This window comes from Phalacrocorax carbo, chromosome 5, assembly GCF_963921805.1.
Source record: "Phalacrocorax carbo chromosome 5, bPhaCar2.1, whole genome shotgun sequence".
In the NCBI taxonomy this organism is placed as follows: Eukaryota; Metazoa; Chordata; class Aves; order Suliformes; family Phalacrocoracidae; genus Phalacrocorax; species Phalacrocorax carbo.
The window spans coordinates 3,598,395-3,617,875 of NC_087517.1; the positions used below are offsets into that span (position 1 = coordinate 3,598,395).

The window sequence follows — 19,481 nt, forward strand, 5'->3', positions numbered from 1 at the left end:
AATTATGATTTCTTTATGAAAAAACACATTCTTTAAAATACTTGTGAGGTTTAAAGGTTTGTTGGTCCCCCCCCCCCCCCCCGTATAGAGTGAGTCCAAGGGGCTACATGGTTTTAATATACTGATAGGCAGGTTTCATGTGTGATAGTAACGTAAACTTGCTGTTTCCTCAGTGAGATGCTAGAAAGGAGATTTTGTTCTTTATACAGGCACATGGTAGGCACTCTGCCTGCTAGTGACAGTGCACGTGGATAACTGTAAGTGAGATCCATCCCGTTTGCATTGTATTTTCTGAGTTTAGTTATTGGTACGAGAGGGGGCACTTGAGTTACAGCTGGGGGACCAGGTCCCGGCTCTGCTTGTAGGTGGTGCGTACATATAATCCAAATACAAGGTTAAAAAGTAACAGAAACTTGAAAGGTGAATTGGTGGAACTGTTTGCCCCAGTGTTTGCATTATTCTTATAAATAACTTCCTGTTCCTCCTCTGAATCACGAAAATCAACCAAAATCCATTCCTTTCTGAATCTGGGCACAAAGGTATCAATTACAACCATCAAGAGATCTTTTTATAGACTTTGTAACTACGGGCCCAAATAAGCCGCTGTTTAAGGTGCGTGTATGTTTTTATTGTCAGTAAGATGGCAGATCACAAGTCCAGTAACCCAAAATTATAATGTTTGGGGACTGAATTTCTGGAGTTTGGTGCCCAAAGCAGTGCAAGGTGAACAGGAGGGCTTTGTCATACAACTCCGTCAGTCCACTTCAAAAGTCCAATTTGATTCGACCTTCTTTTCTCAGTGTATGGGTTTTTCTAGGTCAAATATATCCTTTGAGGTTAGAGCAAATGCTGGAAAGTTTTATGATATGGATACACACCTACCAGTGGCATAACTGCAGTGTCAACAGACGGAATAATCTACATCTTCATAAAATATGAAGCAGTAACTTAAGGACAGTTCATTTCAGTATCAAACATTGAACATTTTCCCTTTTCACTACCGAGTTGACTTTGGATAAGTTTCAATGTTTTGGGTGCACTGAATATTAGGAAACATGTGTTTCCAGTGCTACAGCAGGGCCTCACTGGAGGTTTCAGCTTTGATGAGCAAAACACCTTGAGGCTTGTTTGGAAAAGCCTCAGTGGCGACCACAGCGACCTCGCTGGTATTGGCATTTGTCTGCGTGGGACGAGAGCCAGCCTTAATGTGACCAGGATTTATGCAGCGTCTTGGTAGGGAGAGATTCGTTTATTTTACCAGAAAAAGAGAGCAGCCTGGAAAGGAGGGTGAGAGCCGAAAACATGACTGGAAAGCTCAGATGTGCTTAAGAACATATTTCTCCCCCTTGGAGAGTTCAGTTTTGAATAAAGCGCTCCCTGGGCTCTCACACTTGTTTGCCAGATGTGGTTTTCCCATCTTTTAGAGCGCTAATTGTGTCCCAACTGGTGTGTTTTATGGCTTCGCCTGTACCTGTAGCAGAACAATTAAGAATTCAATTGCGCCTCTGGAGAGAGAGAAGGGACAGAGGTGGGGAGGAGAGCGGTGGCCCCAGGGAAATGGCAGGACGTATTATGCCTTTACAAACCACCGTGCCTCATGAGCATTAATACCTGCAAAACAGATGTTGTAAACACCCTTCCCAGACTACCAGCACATGTTTCCCTGCTCAAAAGGCCCCTTTTAATACTGCTGGCATTACTAATCTAAATCTGCTGTGGGGAGGATTATTGCCCTATGTGTATTGCGCGTACGAGTAGGGGGAAAATTCCCTCCTAACATCCAGAGCTCAGTGTTTATGCTCATCTGGGAAACCGGCTCATTTTTCTGTTTGGATTTTGCAGATAAAATGATAGTTTAGGAAGGTGTGGCCTGCTGTGCACATGGTAAAGGTATAAGCTGCAGTGTTTCCATCTGAAGCCCGTTCATGGGAGTTGAAGGAGCCGCCCCCTTCCTGGGAGACCTTCTGCCTTCAGGCATGCCTCTCGTCTTTAACTCAGCTCACACAGCAGCTCCCGTCGCTGGGGGTCTGCCCTGTATGCTTTATTGCAATATGTTCATCCCACCGACTGATTTTGGTTTAAGCTGATAAATACAGACGTGCTGCCAGTGTTCATCAGCTGCTTGTACTCCTGTCCTGGCTGTATATGGAGAACTGAATCATGTATCTCCGAAGCCGTGAGCTGCTACACATCTAATCAAAGAACTATAATTCATTGTAGATATGAAATGATAGAGACAGGGGCTTATAACATATATTCTGCAACAGGCTATCCAATCTTTTGTCATCAGGAGTGCCCAAAGTGGCCTGGTAATATAATGATGTGTTACTGAAAAGCTTCCCTTTGTGTCAGGAGAAATACCTTAATGAAGATTGCTCTGAAAACTCGCAGGTTGGGTCTGTGTGAGTCTCTGGAGCGCTCTGTCACAGAGAGAATGTGAAACCTTAATTTACTTTCCTTTTTAAGAAAAAAGAAAGACCTGAAGCCTGAATTCATGTTGATTGGTTAAGAATTGTGCGTGTTTGTTTTTAATATCTGTCAGAAGAGAAGAGGGTTTCTCAATATCATGTGTTAGGTGGGTTTGCAGGGGCCCGGAATTATTCACCCAGGCTTCAGGTCTGTTGAGCAGACGGTTCCATGCACCAAATCCCAGAGCTCTCTAAAATCCGATACAGTGCTGGAAAAACAGTAGCAAAGTTAGCAGAGAAGTAAAGATAGTGATTTATATGGGAGGTGAAAAATTATCCCTTGAATGCCTCAGCAATATTTTGTGCCTTGAAAAAAAACCAATTTCTACTCCCTCCTACTGTCACCTTGCCCTACAGAGAAAAGTTTTAATACATTTTTAAATGAGAAAGCAAAAAACTGCTGTGCTCTGTTCTGTGTTGCATTATTAAAGAGGAGATGTTGGGTCATTACTAATGCAGTAAAGCACCTGGACCTTTGCACTTTGTTTAAACATGCATATCTTGGAGAGGAGATTACAGGAGGATAAAGTACAATATTTTTCAGACTTAAGTGAGCTCAGGGTGAAGGAGTGTATTAAAAAACTAAAAATGTGAAAGCCACTTATTGCACTTGCCAAATTTAAGTGTTAATGTTAGGTTTGTTAACTTAACCTTTGTTAAAGTAAGGACCGTGGGTCTGTTACTGGAGCGTTGGTCAGGGAGAAGGCGTTAGCCATGAGGTGTTGCACGCTCTGCGGGCTCCCGGGGCTGAGCCCACGCTTCTCATGAAACCCTCATTCAAAACCCTCCCAGTTCTTGGAAGCAGAGTCAGGAGTTGCTCTGGGGCTGCGGCGGCTCCTCCAGCTGCTGCGAGCACAATTCCAGGCAACGCTTGCTGACAGGGACTTATTGGCCACAGCTGCCACTGGACTCAGTGAGAAGAAATGCAAAATATCTCCAAAAAACAGAGGCCAGCCAGCAGAGAACAGTGCAGTCCCAGGCCCGTTGCGTTGGCCACTGCAGCCTCCTCTCTTTCTGGGCTCCGCTTCTCCGGGTGCCTGAAACCCGCTCAGTCTTCCCAGCAAAGCCGTGAAATTCTATTTAGGGGTAGAAATGTTTTGCTTTCACAACTGCCCCTAACAGAACAGCCCAGGGCCTGTAATTGCCATGAAAAGCCATATGATCAAGGATATTTTGCTGAACCTTTCAGGTTTTGCCTGAGAAACATGCGCGCCGTACGATGTAATTAGTGCCGCCATGTCTTACTCCTGCAGCACATCACACAACATCCATCGTCTTGGAGCAATTGCAATTCTGGGCTGAGACGTTCCCAGACAAATGGAAAAAGAGTGTGCTCACCCAGATGGATAAAAAAGCCTCTGGTAATGACAGACAAACTGTGTTACAGGACAGGAATGTCATGCATGATCAGGTATTTCAGCTAGAGCATTTAGTTTTTTTATTTTCCCTTCAAGTCTTTTGGGAAGGTGGGTTCAGCAGCTCAAGAAAAGAGATGCCATAGTTTCTGACAAGTTAATTAAGCTTTCACTTCTGAGTATTATATGTATAGTGACGAAAGGAACTTAATTGTCTTTGCAGTGCCTGACAAAACCCAAGAAAAATGCCTGCATATTTTCTCAGTTTTGTCTCTATTTTTGATACTTATTCAGCGTGAGCATTATACTTTCATGGGTTTAATTAAAAGCCAAGTTTTGGAAGCTTCTCAAATGTTAGTTTTGGTACATAGATGTATGCATTTAAAGAAATATTTATGTGAAACCTAAAGCCTAAAAGGAATGAGAGAGGCTTTAAAACGGATCAGCTGCTTCCCTGTATCTCTTTTGTCCAACTACCTCCCACCTCCTGGTATTTAAGATAACTTCTGAAGAGGTGAGAAAGCTGCTTAGGCCAGTTCCAGGGATTTATGAACTCTGAGTCCTCACACAAACACGACAAGCAGTTCTTCCTTTGTTAAGCACAACATTCAACTTTGGATTTCTCTGCATTTATTTTTCAATCATTCCGTGCAGTACGTAAGCAAACTGCAGGTTTCTAAATAGCTCCATAAACAGTTACTGGAGGATTTTATTTTATTTTTTTTTCTACCTTCAGCCATTTTGGTTTTTGCTGTGAGGGTTGTTATAATATAGTTGCTATAAAATCGAGACTGGTACAGAGAGCACAAATAACAAATGATTATTCATTATTTTACGATAATTCAGTGATGCAAGAACTGAGATTATAAGGGAGCTGGTTAAAAACAAATAAAAGGAGTGCTTATGCTCACAAGGTATAATAAAGCATTTCCTAAGCATCCTTATCTGTTCCCGTGAGGGTACGGGACGAGGCTGGACTAAACCTGTGGTTGTATTTACTACAGCTGATTTGGGGTCTTCCAACCTTTGCAACAAAAGCGTTGGAGGATTTTATGCTGAACTTTTTTGCTGAACTTGCGAAGATGGAGGTGAAATGCCGTGAAAAATTTACAGGTCATTGCGAGAGAGGGGAATGCCAATGGCTGAAGGGTTGGACAAGGGAGAAAAAAAGAATAACCAAAAGGGAGCCCAAGGTTGGACAGGGTGGGCTGTGTGCCATCTCTAGTAGGAAGCAACCCTTTAATTGATGGCCTCTTCCTAGTGCTTATGCCAGGGCACTTTCCATGGATGTAATGTTAAAGGGAAGCCATGAAATTTTATAAACCTGTCTGAAGAGAGCATTTTATGAACAGGGACTCTCTGTAGGTGTTTGCTGAAGAAGGGAAAAGGGATTAAGCTATGGCTTTTCATGCAGAGGCAGGACTTCTTCCTAATTGCTAGTGAGATCTTCCTTATGTAAAAAGTGTTCATGCTGCTCTGCGCTTGGACAGTTTTTCCTGGAAACCCCTGTTGGAGCGGGTACATTAAACAGTATTTCAACCTCTGGCTCAAAACTTACTGGAAATGCAGTTATCAGCCTAGGAGAGCGATAGAGATCTCGGGCAGGATGGGCAGAAGTTTGGCTGAGCACGGAAGTATCAGAGGCTCATTTAAAGGAGCATGCGTGTGTCAGCAGAGGTGCTTGAGGCAGGAGGAAGAGTTGACTATTTATTTATTTAATTACACAGCTCTGCAAAAGCCTAGAAATCCGATAGATTTTTAAACTGAATCCTAGAACAAGCTTTTTTTTTTTTTCCCTCTCTTTTTTTATAACCTTTTAAATTGCTAGACTAAAATATGTATTAAGCAGCTCCAGACGTGGCAGGCTGCCTAGGCAGCACACAAGCTCTTGCTTTTCTTTCTTGCAATCTTCTGTTTCAAGCACCACCTAACGGCTTCGCTGCAAAACGCAGAGCGCGCATCCCCGCGCAACAGCTGCCAGCGGTTGCGCCGCGGATCGCTGCGAGCAGAAGCAAGCTGCAGAACTTAATAGATCAAATACCAGTCCAAAAATGTAATAGCTGGAGGGAGTTGGCCTCCGTTTTTATAGCATAATACAGCTCCTAATGCCCAGGATATTATGATTTCACTGTGTAAATGCATTATACTACAAAGTAAGCATTCATCGCCGCAGACAGAGTGCTTGGCTCGAATGATTTGCCTAATAGAAACGGGGAAGTCTTAACTGTTTAAAACTTCTCTATAACGTTTCGAAGGGAAGCACTGCGCTTCTTATTTCTCTCCTTTTGTTAACATTTTCAGCAAGAGGGAGCACAGAGCAGGAACATTGCCCAGCTTGGCTTCCCTGCCACTCGAATACGATTTTTGCATCATTAAAGCATATCAGATGTGCTGCTCCCATGCTAGAGGCACAGCCACAGATAATTTGATAAGGCAAACATGCATAACATAGGCTTGTATCAATAATTAGCTTCTTCTAATACTGATGTTCTAGGGAGCCTGGGAATCTGGCTTTCCCAATAGCCCATCTGAGCTGCTGTCTAGGAGCCAGGGTTTCTAGTAAAACAAGTAGGCAAATGACCCGACAGGAACGAGTCCTGTCACATTGATGTGTTCCCCAAATCATTTTGATTTCAGCACGTCAGCATTTTTGAACAAAGCAGAATTTAATCAGAAACTCCTGCAACAGCTTTAGTTTTGGCCTCAGTAATAATTCTTTGTGGTTAGAAAATGCCATTTCTTTACTCTCCTGTCATATTTCTGTCCTTTCCTCTGCTCCTCTGTTGCTTTTTTCTTGCTTCCTTTATGTTTTTGAGCATGATCTCGCTGCTGCCAGGTCTCATAATGTTGTTTGGAGCCTCGTCATATATGGTATTCTTCCCGAAGCCGCAGCCCTGTGAGTGTGTCAGGCTCTCAGTCTGAACTGAAGCGAAAAAGGACGCTTCCATTCCTCGCCGGCTTGAGAGAGAATCCGAAAATACAAAAAGTAGCAGTTAGAAAGTGTTATTTCAAAACTGTCTCCTAGTTTTGGAGTAAGAGAAAGATCTAGCTCTGGTTTCTAAACGTCTGAGGCTGGCGCAGAGACCTGTGTTCTGATCTCTGCTTTTTTGAAATTGCCTAAAAACTCTTAACGTTTGAGCGAAGAAGGTGTAGGTGTCATAAAGCTGTTATGTGACACAGAAGAATTAGCCTGGAACATCTCGAGAGAATCACAGGCCAGAAACTGCAGGGTTTGAATAGCTCTCTGCTTTCTCTCTCTGCCTCCCCTTACACATGTCCGTATGCACCGAGTCTCTAAATCTTGAAATCAGAAATTAAAGATCACTAGTGCTGCAGGTATTTGCTGTCTCTGAAATCAGCATGTGTTTCTGGTTGTGTTTAATTAGGAGGGACATTTTACCCTCAAATTAACCTTTGTCCCACACAATTCTGCCGTTATGCAACCTTTATTGCTATGAATCAGAGATGCTGGACCATGAACTTGAAATGATATGTATTTAAAATAAAAAAAAAAGGTAAGTAATTAATTCCACATGATAGTGAGTTTCCTGAGAAGACAGGGCGTGGGGGAGTTACAGGCCAGCTGAGAAGCAGAAGAAAGTAGGGGTTTTAAAAAGAATTTCTAGTATCTTTTTCTATTTTTTCCTAATCCAGGGACACACATTAAATGCACAAGGAGTGGGAGTAGCACCTGTTCTGGTATCCTCGCAGAGGAGGTCCAGAGTTGCACACCTTGTTTGCTGTCGTTCTGCTCAGAAGTTGTGTAAGTTTTTGCTGGAGTGGCACAAATCCAGTGAAGCGTCTGGTCCGTAGCCTGCTCCACGGCTTCTCAAATAGCAGTTTCATCCAGGGATATGAGGGGATTACATGATATAATTATTTCATACAACGTGCGCTGCAGCTCTGGCTGAATTTTAAACTGGAGGCTGCTTCAATTCCGATTTGGAGAGCGGCTGCTCCCGTCGCACTGCCTTAATTGTGGTCTCGGCTGCGCTGGACCCCAGCGGGTGTCGGAGCCCTCTCCCTGCCCGCTGCGGGAATACCTGCAGCGCCTCTGGACGTGCTCAGATGCAGCCTGGCAGGTACCTGGAGGGCTCTCAGGCCATATAGGCCGTATGTTTTGAGAGATTTATGTCCTTCCAGTGGAAGTGGCTGGCGAGAGGGCTTGTACTGGATTGCAGCGAGGATTCGGTGGTCCCAGGTCAAAGTCACGGGCAGGTGCTACAGTCCTTCTGGGGGATGTAGTACATGCAAACTAACCAAAAGCTGCAAAACTGTTAGCACAGGGTTTAGATGTTATCTGCTTTTTATGAAGTAGCATTTTCATTTTTAAAAGCTTCTAAGCACGCACATTTTTTAAAAGGTATCCAAAACCAAAACGCTGAGGCTGCAAGTGCAGGAGCCATGGAGTTCTCCGGAAGAAAGGTACATTTTTCAGACTATCATTTTCCACGTGTATTTATAAAAAATTGTACTACCTCATAATTACAAATGAGTTTTAAAATGAGTACAGTAGAATTTTTATTTTTCCAGTGCAGTTGAAAACTCTGCACAATTCACCTTAAAGAAGTTGTGTTCAAGGAGGGACAGAGGTACCTGAGCAGGGACATTCATTCCTGCGGTTTTCTCGGAGACTTTATGCTCTGTATTTAGTCTCTCTGGCAATAACCTATTTTTAAGAGGTTAAGTACTCATTAAGATAAGATGGAGCGAAAGATGGAACACACTGTAAAGGAACATTATCCATAAACTAATTTAGAGCTCAGTCACATGAAAGCCAAGCCCAGCTTTGCTCACACAGTACACGATAATGATATGTTTCAGGATTGCAGCTGAGAACAAATTTGACAGATCTGTGCACCGTGCAATCACATTTGCTAATGTTAGTTTTAAAACAGTAAAAAAATCAATCCCAGTTGAAAATATTTTCTTGGGAAAGCTGAGAACGTGTCTTAGTATCGCCTGGTAATAGATACGGGCACCCATTCAGTAGGAGCGTGGTGCCTTTGCCCTTGCAAGACCTTGCTGCTGGTGGCCCCCACGCCGACTGCTGTGTGCTCAAGCAGAGCTGCCGGGGACGTGGGTGCCGGACCAGCGACTGCTGTGATCGTTCATTGTGCACACCTCCGGACGCCTGCTCCGGGACTGCGCCGTCTGCCCTGGGTGGCCTCAGCACAGGAGCTTTGAGTGACCAGCTCAGGCTACCAAATGAGAGCAGCGACACGGAGCATCCGAAATCTGAGCTTGGAGATCACACAGAAGTCACCCTGCAGCTCTTTCTGCTCTGTCTCGCCTGATATTTCAGCTCTAGAGAGAAGTATGGTATTGCTTAGGTTTAGGGTGTTATTTGGGCATACCTGGCCTTGGTCAGGCAAAATAGCTGCTTCTCCCTGTGCCTTCCTATCTCGCTGAAGGTGCCCACCCTGGATCCCGCTCTCTTTCCCATGGATGATAAGGTGTGTCTGGCAAAACACTCCCTCGGAGGGCTTTTGGATTTTGGAATACGCTCACTCCAAGACTGAATTTGATAATGTCTTGATATGCTGCAAGACATCTGTTTGAGGGGGTTTTTGGAGATGACTGTGAGATTGCTTCCCATAGATGAATGAATAGAAAGAAGCTTCCATAGGTGTTTTGCTGGCTGAGTTCCTGCTGGAACAATTATTTCAGTGCTTCTGGGATTCATTATATTGTGTAATTAGTGAAGGTGTCAGGAAAATTTGAGCCTGAGATAAGCATGATTTTATCACTTTAGCTTTTAATAATAAATATTCTCAGGTCTAAGCTTTGCAAGTGGCTTAGACATGTGGGTCTCAGATGTAGAAGCCACCAGCATTAGCTTTGGGGTAGCAGCCCGTGTATGCGCTGTTACTCTGAGGCAAAGGCAAAATAATTCAAATGAGAGAGCTGAGCTCTCTCTCCGTACTTTATAATCATCACACATTAAGAATTCACACACTGACAGCTAAAACAGCTCAGCCAAATTGGGACAGCTGGTTATGTGTCCAACCCCTGTGATCCTTCCTCCTGTCTCTAGTTCACTTCTTAAAATACAGGTTTACGTAACAGGTCACATTTTTCAAAAGTTCCTAAATCTTTCTAACTTATTGGAGAGTTTTGTAAACTTTCAAAATATCTACAGATAAATTATGCAAATGGTATGGTTAAGAGATTCATCCGAACTCACGCATTTATGTCCTGCTCCTGCAGTCGTGGCAGGGGGAGTTTATGCACATGAGCTGTCTCAGTGGATCATTGTGGTTGTTATTGCAGAACTGGGCCTCGGAGTTAATCAAGTTTTGAAAACATAATTTCTTTCCTATTTGAAATATAGGAAAAAAACCCAATCTCATCTTATGCTTTTCTATTTTCCTTCCAGTGTTTCAATTTTCTTTTATTCAAGTGAATTAATTTTGCTAGCTAAATGCAACACCTCCTCTGGAATGCCAAGCAGAGGGGAATACTGCAGCACGTTTTCATCTTGAAAACAAAATAATTGCTTTAAAAATAGTCCTGTGTTTCTTCATTTTATGACGTGCTCTCTTTAGACTTGATAATCATCCTTTCTTGTACTTGAGATGCCTTCCCTCCCCACACCCACTCTCTCCTATCCCCTGAAATTCTGGGGGAATCGCAGAAGATGTGTCGGCAGCCTTATTCCCAACACTGGCACAGGAGATGGAGGCAGCCAGCCTTCCACAGGGCGTTGGGGAAGAAGGGGTTTTTTTCAGATTTTTTAATATGGTATTAATGTGTTTCAGAAGCCTTCTGCGATCTGCAGCCACGTTTGATGGTCTCTTCTGCAGTCACCACAGAAGTTTGCAAATCCTAGTGCAAGTGGTGGGGCACGTGCATAGGATCACCTGCGCGTGGCTTTACTTCAGGTGCTTTAGTAAAGAGCATTTTGGATGAAAAAACCCCAGACAACACCTATCTTCACTTTGGGTGCAGAGGTGTGGGGAGCTGGGAATTAAAGGAACATGAAACGCTCCGAAGGATGTGATCAAATCATAAAAATGAATTGTTTTGGCTTCAGCAAAACTGACAGTTTAGAGCTAAATTGGCTTTCTGAAACATACCTCAGTAATGACAAATGATGAAAGCAGGTGGAAACAAATCTATCCAGCTGCTGCAGCCGAGGGGAAGTTGGAAGTAGCCTGACTTCAGCAGGTTTCTACATGTTACATGAAAAGCGGTTGCTTGTTCAGATTGCAGAGTTGAAAAGCCCATATTTTCTTAATGCTTTTTTAATGAAAAATCAGATCCAGGAGAACTTTCTCATTCCTTCTGTTTTTAGATTGGCTTTCAAATGTTTCTTAGTTATCTAGGTCACTGTAACGCTGGGCAATTCAGAAATACATGGGGCCCGCTTAGAAAATCTGTTTCAGGAAGGTAAAGGCTTCTGTTTTGATATGAATGACTTTCACAAAGGGAGTTCATTCCTTACATTCTGTTCTTTGTTGTGGCTCTGCCAAGTTATGAGTAAACAAAACACTTAACGTACATTTGTATGATTTGATGAAGATGACGTACAAAGTTTGAAGGGAAAGTTAAAGCTTTTAGGGTGAATAAAAACCCAAGCTTTAGAAGTGGTGAATACTTCTCGCTGAAATCCTGTGAAACTGCAGGTTGTGCAACAGTTCTTGAAAAAGATAAAAAGAGAGGGGCATAGGTGATGCTTCTGTATATTTGCTGTCTTAAGAAATAGGCTAGGAATGAACTGTTCCCTGGTTCGGTCCAGAATCTCTTGTTAAGCAAAAGCTTTTTGTGTATATTTTCAACCCACTTTCAAAGAAATTTTTCCATCCTTTTCAAGAGCCTCACAACCCAACAGAAGGGCGAGGAAGGTGCTGTGAAGTATGATTCTTGTCCATTCGAAATAATAGGAAAAACTGAGACTCATTTAGGTTAGTTGTTAGCTTCTTCAATTTTTACGTAGTTTCTGGCCTGGGTTTCCTTCTGGTACAGACAGCAGGGCAGAGGGGGAACATTTCCTTGGTTTTGGCCCCATGCACCTCTCACTGCACTCGCTTTTCTCTCTGGCAGCTGAGCAAGCGGCGTGCCGGAAATCACCCCTAATCATGGCTCCCAGTGTGGATTTGGAGATGTGATTCACGCTAATGTATCACAGAGCAATTTTCTTCCTCCCTCAAAAATCAGAAACACCAAAAGAGGGAGTGTTATTTTGGAAGTCCAGGTAATTGTCCTCCCTCTCCTTTTCTTGCCATCAGCAATAACCTAAAGGCTTCCCATGAAAATATCTTGTGGATGATTCCAACAGTTAAAGGTATTATAGAAGCTCCCAGAATTTGAACTTTTTTCAAGGGGATGGTGCATGCTCTGCAAAGAATGCAAGAAATAATACTTCCTTCTTAAGTCTGAGGTTTTCAAGGAAAAATACTGGTTTTTTTCTTCTAAGCAGAACAGTGGAAGCTACTGGGCTGTGAACACTTTAAGAAGTGTGGCCCCAAGGTCTAGTGATTAAAGGCTGCTTTAAATGTGCAAGACATTTCTCACATTAAAAATCCCTACAGGGAGACCAGTTAATATTGCAATCAACCTTTGCTAAAATGCCAATAATATATTTTTCTGGTGTAATAAATACATGTTGTGTATATAGATCACTACAGGCTGGAGATTCTTGCGCAGCAATCCTTGAGCATGAATATCTGAAGCAAACCAGTACGCGCACATTAGCAGTAGATAAAAGTCCTGATCACTTGTGTGTAGGTTACCGGAGAGTTACTACCATTTTACTGAGTTCAGAGGAGAGTAGCGTAGGTGTAAAGCAGGGAAACTGCTCTTAGACTTGTGTTGAAAAAGAGGCTGCTGCAGCATGCGGGCTTTTGTGGTTCAGACCATATGAACAAGCATCTAGTAAAATAGATGCAAAGAGTTTGGCGAGCCCTAAGAACGGTGGTGCAGAGCCTTGTCTGAAATCTCAGGCGCTTTTTGAAGCAGCATCAGAAAAACAACCATAAGAAATAAAGCTGAGTTTCCTCTCACCTTGTTTGGAGATTACCCACACACATATGTTTGTCTTATTTGGTTTGGGGTTTTTTTCCCAGGTTCCTGTACTTTATTTTCTTAAGTGCGCAAGTTTACAGAAAGGAGGGCCTCTGTGTTCAGTGGTGGAACCATGCATGTTGAATCTTTGGTAAAATGTCTTAAAATTTGGCTTTTTAAAGCAAGTTTGATGCAGTCCTACTGAAGTACTCACATTTGTACTTTGTGATAACTCAAAACGTTAAGTTACATAGAGATGTGACCTTCCAAAGAGTGCAAACCATGCAGGTGCAGAAAACACCCCTTCCAGCAGGACAGAGGCAGCAAGAGAAGGACAGACAGACAACTCGAGTGTTGAACTGCATTAAGAAAACCCAGACAGCCGAGTTCAGCATGATGTCATCTTACTGGCTCTTTAGGAATCTCTTTGCCATCTAAAAGTCCCTTCCAACCCAAACCATTCTATGATTCTATATAGGGGTGCCTTCAAGGAATAGAGAACCACTTCATTTTAGGGGCGCCCTGCTTTCGTGCCTTGCTTGAATCTGGTCATAGATCCTGGTCAAAGACTTCAGTGATGACTGCACAGGGCTCAAAGGGGGAAAAATTATAAAGAATAAACTAAAATTTATGTCTGAGCTTTTCTTGACAGGCGTCCTATATCGTCAAGCTTTGGATGGAATCAGGCCAGCTTGGCACTTAGCGCCCTGACTGGACATCATCGCGGGTCGTGTAGAGGCCTTTTTTCTTTTCTAAGGAATGCTTCCTTCTCTCTAAAGTCGCCTGAAAATATGCAGATTGCAAGCAAGTATCAAGGCACAATCATGTCAACTATTTATGAAGGGAGGTCGCTTGCAGTGAAATCCAAGCTTTGCTGAATAGAGGGAAAAAACTAGGATGTGTCTGTGGCATAGTGCGCTTCAAGGATCTGAAATACTCTAGAGAAAGGCAAAGTTTTTCCAGAATAAACACCGTTCAACGTCAGCTATACATAAGCAGAGCTGAGGGAACCGAGCTGAGCAATTACAGCACTTTGCAGAGTCAGAAAAGTAAATAGCAGACTCTTACGAGAACAGCCACTGTGATCCGAGCAGATCTCAGAGAAAGAGCTATGGAATGACAACAACAACAACGAAAAAAAAAAGCAAGAGGAGAGTTCAACGTCAAACTGGCAGACTCTACAGTGTCATCTGTAAAATGATATCATCTGCCAGAAAGCCTGCTGCCAATTCATACATTTTTCTGCATTCACAAGTCACAAGTGTGCAGCTGTGAGGCTATTGAATTTCATGACTGTACATTTGCAGCTTGTGAATTTGTCAGTAGGCATTTCCATCCTGATAATATTTGTTGAGAGCTGTGCAGTATGTCTTACCTTTGTATTAGATATGCTTAGTACAGTCTGCAAATGCTAATCAGAGAATCTCTGCTGGACCATAGTAAAAATATCTAAGACACGCTATTTTCTTACTGGTTTGCATTTGTATTTCTTGATTTTCCAGAGCTCTTAATCATGACTGGAACCTCATTGTGAAAAGTAGTTGAATATATATACTGAACTAGGGGAATGCCATCCACTCACATTATCATTATTTTCTATTCTTTACCTTTTTGTGTATAGCACTAAGGAAACCTCATACCCCAGCATGCAATACCAGCATGCAAGAATCTTGTTGGGCTATTATACAGTTGAAATTGGTTTGTTTGGGGTTTTTTTTTATTTATTTAAACATGTTAAAAATACAACAGTGGTGATTTTTCATGTACATTAATTTGTTTGCATTTGTAGACCTCTGAAAAGTAAGGAAAAAGTTCTTTGGTAAAAGAGGAAGCAAAAATATCTGTTTAAAACAGTTTGCTGAAGACCACATAGGAAATCTCATTTTTAGCAATGGTCTATGAACGCATTTCTCTTAAACTGAGCATTCTAGAAATTCTGGGCAAAACTGTGCCTTAAAGGCACAGTTCTGAAGTAAAGGGATATCTGTGTGGAAGAAGGGGAGACCTAAGAAAGTGAGTCTTTTTCGTTTGGAGTTCACTTTGTGATATCTGGGCAACACATTTCGCAGTGGGAACACTGCCAAAAGCCTAGCTGCGTAGTAAATAAACATTTCGAGGAAAAGCTGGCTGAAAGAAGATGGCTAGCCAAGTAGGATCTTGAACATCTATCTATTCATTTATTTGTTCACTTTAATTCTGTCCTTGTATATGGCATCTGTATCTATATGGTTGGCAAATGACAAGTTCACCCACCAGAATCAAAATATAATTAAACAATGCCCTGCTATGGCTGCAAATGCCAACTCTGCCTGCTCTAAAATGTGGTCTGCAGAAGCACCCATCTCACGGGAAGAGAGCAGCAGATCCCGCGGTGTTGCTGTCTCCTCCTAACGGCCAGCCTTCCCCCCATCCCATGCCACGCGAGATCCCCTTCAGGAGTGGAGCTGTCGCACACAGAGGGGCAATTTGTGACTTTTTAGGTTAACGTGATCACGAAACACGCCTTGTGAGAGGTCAGGCACCAATATGAATTATGCTCAGTGGATGTTTGGGATCCCGATGCTTTGGATGGCGATACACCGTTGGGAAGAGGCCACCACCTTCCCTGGCTTGCCCCCGGGCTGAAATAAGCTCAGTAAGTGCAGTACTCTGTTTGCCCTTACGGTAACAGCTCCCACCTAGCAAAGCTCCTTGTGCAATAACTGTTGTAATTTGATTGCTTTCTTCATCACATCCTTGGTGCTGGTGAGTTCAAAGTTTCTCTTAGGGTTGTCCTGAAGGATGCTTCAGCCCACCACGCACTTACTGGAGCACACTCTAAAGAAGACACAAATTGTGAGTTGGGTTTTCCCAGTCTGTCACAATCCGTGGCTGCTGGAGCAGTGAGCTGATTCAAACGCAGCTCTCGCTGGGAGTATTTTTCCCTTGCTGATGTGTCTGCAGTGCCTGGGGAATAACAGAGCTTGCTGAAACCGAGATCTGTTTGCCACAGAAAGTCCAGGTGCATCTTCTTTCTTCCGTGGAGTTGAATTGTGTTTCACTTTCCTCACTGGCTTAGGGGAAGATAACACTAGAAATCTTTTGCTGGCCATAAGTAAATAAATAAACAAACTCCAGAGTTCAAGTATGTGTGGCATCTTGCTCTTCCTTAGCAAGCAGTGTAAACAAAGCAGCCTTTTTTTCGACTACTTCTGCAAAACATTGCCAGTTGATAATGTAGTAGTAATATGAACACATGCCTGTTCAAAAATGTGATACATACTTTTGGGTCTTTGAGATTAGTTCCTCTGAAGTGCTTTTTCTTCGGCTGCCTGACAAAGTTTTTGGCTCCACTTCAGTCTGGTAAGAAGACAGCTGCTCAACTTCTGACACAAATGAAGAAAATTGATGGAATGCCATCTCCAAAATTCCCTTTTTCCTGGCAGGCGCTACTAGACTGAGTGCTAGGAGTCATTCAAAGTTTTGGGCTTTTTTTAAAAACGTTAGTTGGGGCAGGATTTGGGGGTTGCTTGGTTGGCTGGGCTGCTTCTAATAACATTCAACACTTGCACAGACTCTGCATCTCTGCAAACATAACATAGCATTAATACTCAGCTTATAGAGCTTGCTCGCTTAGCTGCTGTTGTGTACTGAATGATCATTAGCATGGTTTTGTATAATGTCTCAGCAATTTATTTATATCTCTTTGCTATGGAACTGCAGGAGACACAAACTCCAGTGGGGGCGCCTGTAAGGATGGGTCTTCATGAGGTGTTTCTGTACGTCTGGGTCCTCCTGGGGTATTTCTTTAAGGAGAGTAGAGGTGCGTGTGGGGGACCAAGAGGAATAATGTTTAGTAGCTAGCAAACTTCGTTTGCTCACCGTGGTATTCCTCTGAGCTCTCTGATCCTCCCTCTAATGCGTGAGTCTAGAGATGCTCTCAGGATTTTGAAGACCACTCATTACAGGGTACCTGTGTGTACGGTTTTAGCTAAGTACAAAGGAAACTCCTTCCATTGTGCTTTGCTGCCATGGTTTTCCTGCTCCTCAAGGTAACGTGAACTCTATTTTCTGTGTTTTCCTCTTGAACTGTTTCCTGAGTCAAAGTTTTCATTCGCAAGAGACCTCAGCTCTTTGGGTCTGTGTAAAGTACACCTTCAGACCCATCCATCTAAAAAGTAGTGACTTTATCACGTTGCTGTCCCGTTACGTCAGAAACAAAACCCTACCCATGTCTAGTTTTAGATTTTACTTCATGATTATCATTGTTGTTGCAAAGGGTTTGATTCTGATACACAGTTTGCCATTCATTTTTAAACCTCCATGGAAAACAAGCTCTGAATAATGCACATGACATATGCTGTCTGTCTTGCAGAGGGAATTGAAGAACCCGACAGCAGTTTGCATTTTTGGAGCTGGAGAATAGAGGCAGTAAGCTCTAGTCAGGAGCTTTTAGGGACTCGGAGGTCAAACCAAGAAGAGGAGTTCAGAGCTGCTCTCGCAGAGACAGTAATTAGATGGGGCACAAAGGATGTGCTCAGAGCTGAAATTAAATATAATCTAGTTACAGTTACTGTTACTTCATAAAGACACCATTTTCCTTGGGATGGTAAAACTTGTGTCCCTCGGATAACAGCGAAATCCCTTACCCCTTACATTTGGCAGACTTAGAGGAATGGGCAGCAGGATCTCATAGTTTTATATGTAAGGAAATGCTAATAAAGGTGGTGCTATTGACTTTGTCATGGCAATAAATGATGGCTATGTGCACAGCTCAACTCAGTTTGCTTTGTTAGATGTGGAATTAATAACTACTATCAATTTTCATTACTCTACTGTTGTTACTTAGCAGTACCTGAAAGCTTGCATGAGGTGGGTGATTCCTTTGCAGTAGCTATTGTGCACATATGTGAAAGTAGGACACACGCTGGTAAAAATGCTTTGTTTCTTTAAAGTAGGTAAAAAAGCTATACCCAAATACGTTGAAGCTTGGCTGCTCTTAATTGAGTATTTTGTAAAGATCGCAAAATACAACTCGGAGAGAAGAAGATTAAATTCTTGCTTGAGGGAAATAAGAAGTTAAAGTGAGATTTTATTAAAAAAAAATTTAAAAAATCATTTTCAGGAATCAAATACTGACACCCCCAATCTGATTTTGACTTCCGTTCTTCATTGTGAACTAGAAAAGGGCTCAATCAAAAAATGCCACTTTTCCAAAAAATATTTGGATGAAAACTCTTTAGTCAGCTCATTCACCAGCCGTTGGGAGGAGGCTGCTCCATGCGCGAGAGGCTGCTGAGCACTCGGTGGCGGCTGCACCGCTTTTGGGGCTGCGTGGATATGGCTCTCCCCTCCCAACGGTGGCGAGGGCCTGCCAGTGCGCGGCGTCAGCTTTGCGTCCGTTAGCGACTGAAATGGGGTACACTTGGGTTGTATTAGCTGGGAGCCAGTTTTCATGTTTTCATCTCAAACAAGTCCTTTTTTTTTTTGTTTTGTTTTAAGAGAATATAAGAATCTGGTTTTTGTCCAGCTGAGCCTCCCCAGCGCGGTGGTTTTGGTTTGGAACCCGTGCAGGTGGGGAGCGCAGGACTCGTGCAGCGCAGTTTACCTTTTAAAGAAATGCAGCTAGCTCCTTTGTCTCTTAGGCAACTGCAAAAATAACTCCATCAAGAATAAACCTGCAAACAAGGGCGAAAAAGCAGAACTGTGTGAAGACATGAAAGACGCTGGTTTAAATAGTCCTGTAAAGCTATTTCCTCCCCTTGTACCGTTCCGAGGCTGTAAGGATGTGCTCTGATTCTTAAACACAAATACTGATGTGCATAAACGCAGAGATTTTGTATGTATAGATCTGCAAATTGCTAAGATAGTAATACCTGGATATTTTATGGCACATCCTTAAGTCAATAGGCAAAAGGTTTCTGAATAAAAGCCTTAAAATTACGTTATGAATTATTAAGTATCCCCTCTATTACCTTGGAATTATAAAAGCATAGAAAAATAGGAAGGAGAATTGAAAAGCATCAATCTCAGGTCCTTTAAAAATATAATACTAATCATTTGAGCAGTGTACAAATCTTTTATTAAAGGTAAAGAGGAAGCCATACTTTTTTATTAACTTGGGGATATGTTCAATCCACATGATTAAAAATCTCATTACTGACTCAAGTCAGGGAAGTGATTTATTACTGAAACAAAATAGAAGGCATTTTGCTGCCCATAGCTGTATTTATCGTGAAGGAAACTATCAGGTGGTATCTACTTTTGTGCGTTAGGTATTTCTAAGGGTGGATTAGATTTGTCTGGGAGTGGTGGGGTTTCACTGCAGTCTGCAGCTGAAGTACTACTACCTTAAGAGGGAAAGCCTGAACCAAAATTATGGCTACCAAGAGATTCATTTTTACTCTATTAAATTTAGATGAAGCAAATGATTTTGTCTGATTAGGTAATAGGATGTGCAAAAATTCAAGATTTTATACATAGGTACAGTTCAAGTGTAGCTAATACTGTAAAGCAAGTGTTTACCTGTAGGTATTTCAGGGATTCTTCATGTATTACACATACTAATATTTATTGATCAGTATAGTATAGATATACTGTTCAAAAAGAGCCCTTGAAGTGAAGTCTCAGTTTGCAATGATAAAAAATGATCGACTCAATGACGTTATTTCCA

At 42.4% G+C, this 19,481-nt stretch overlaps 1 protein-coding gene across 1 annotated transcript in view; it reads left to right on the forward strand.

The window, feature by feature from the left end:
• LOC135313338 (uncharacterized) overlaps positions 1 to 19,481 on the forward strand; it is a 342,721-nt gene that overhangs the window by 202,699 nt on the left and 120,541 nt on the right. The gene's annotated exons all lie outside the window — the stretch shown is intronic.